This window comes from Solanum pennellii, chromosome 3 (genome assembly GCF_001406875.1).
Source record: "Solanum pennellii chromosome 3, SPENNV200".
NCBI classification, from domain to species: domain Eukaryota; kingdom Viridiplantae; phylum Streptophyta; class Magnoliopsida; order Solanales; family Solanaceae; genus Solanum; species Solanum pennellii.
The window spans coordinates 65,112,352-65,114,422 of record NC_028639.1 but is presented as its reverse complement, the minus strand read 5'-3'; positions in this window follow the sequence as shown (position 1 = coordinate 65,114,422).

Genomic DNA, 2,071 nt, shown 5'->3' with positions numbered 1-2,071 from the left:
CATTGCCATCCCTTTGATACACACTTCAATTTCAGCAAATCCTTTAGTAGACAATTTTGGTAGTACTTCATATAGCGTGTCACTGCTTGGAAACCAAATTTCCTTCATTTTCACAACCCTGACATAATTCAATTCTGTCAGCTAAAAAATAGTTGGGATAATTCAAACTAGAGGAAAACGCAAAATCTCGGGTGACAAAATTTTAGATAAGTACAATAATCAGGGATGCAAACAGAGCACCTTCTACATAATTTCTGGATTAATTAACAAGTGCAACAACTATCAGAGAAATGATCCACATTGAAAGATACAGAATCAGCGAGAAATCCACAACATTTTCAGATATATGGGTAACAAATAATTTCAGTTGCCAATAGAACCACTCACAAGCTATAGTATAAGCAGAATACCTGACAATCTCGTATTCATCATAAAACATCATAAAAAGTGAATTGGGATATGAGTATCAAACACCACTCCATAGTATAGTTCTTCATCCATTGAGTACCTGTTAACAATTTTACATATATGGAAGTCCTTTTTCGCGGTGGGGATGAAGTTTTCACCCTTTTCAAGAAACAGAAATAACAATAGGATATCTACTATCTTTACACATTGCTAACAAACCCCTAACCTTCCCAGTAACCCCATTGCTCCCAAACAGAACTGCTTCTTTTTCTTTCTTTCAACCAAAGATCAATACATAGCTCTGTACAAATAAGGCAATTTCGTTAACCCATAATGCACAAAGACACAGCTCAGTAGTCAGTTCATCCATCCCATACCTCTCCACCCCATAAATCACACTGCTGAAAAAGTAAATGTAAAGATTAACCAAGCAAACCACAGTGTAAAACAGAAAAAAGTTGTAAAAGATTCAATCTTTTCAAAAGAACAACACAAATATTTGCCAGACCCATAAAGTTTTTTTTTTGCTTTATAAAATAAAGAGTTGAAAACAAACCTTTTATTCTAGAGGTTCAAGAAATTCTCAAAACCAACTAAGCTACCATATTTCCTTATTAATGTTCTGTAGCTTGCTTTCACTTTTACATGCAAAAACAGAAATGGTGTATCTCAGAGTGACACTGTTATATTGGTAGTGGTAAAGTAGGAGGGCACAGACTCTTCAAATGGTGCAAAGGGATTTGTAATTGTGACAACAGACACAAAGGACAATCCCACTGTCTTTCTTTTTATGGTTTTGCCTTTCTATTACTATACTATCAGGGTATTTAATTTACTGGTAGAAAAAAATAACATATAGTATTAATTTTGTGTATTATTGTTATTATATACCTAGTTTATACATTTTTTTTAATATATGCGTAACTAATGCAACCATAATTAAAGTATTTCCTAGAACGAATACTACATGGAAGTTGGTATTAATAAGCAAAAGGTTTATGGCATGCATTAGCCTAATTAAAGAGAGAATTATCTCTTAAAGAAAAATTTCTATATTCTTCTAATTATATTTATAGAGGATATTTTTATACGTAAATTTTAATTTTTTTTATACATTATATCTTAGTTTTAGTATACCAAATTAAATAATAATAAAAAGTAATGTTAGCTTCATATACTAATTAAATCAAGCAATACATAAAAAATAATTTATATATAACTAATATTAACATTACTAATATATTATGTTCAAGACCCTCCCAGATAACCCTACATACATGTGAATTTTGTAACCTGAAAATGAAATGCTCGAGATCAATATTAAGTACCTATTCTTTGTCTCAATATAAGTGTTTTAATTAATTTCCAATTTTGTTTGTCCTAAAAAAAGTATAATTTTTTTTATATATTTAATATTCAATTTGAAAACTTTAAAACTACAAGATTCAGCAGATATTTAGTATTGTATACATCTTTAGTTTAAGATCATAAGATTTAAAAATCTCTTTTTATTTCTTAAATTTCATATCTAATCAAATTAAGACCGAAAGAGAAATATATTTTAACCGTCTCTAATTTAAGATTAAAGTTTCTTTCAATTGATATACTTATGATTTCCTTATCGTTATACCTATGATTTTGTGTTTACACTTAAATTTAAAAA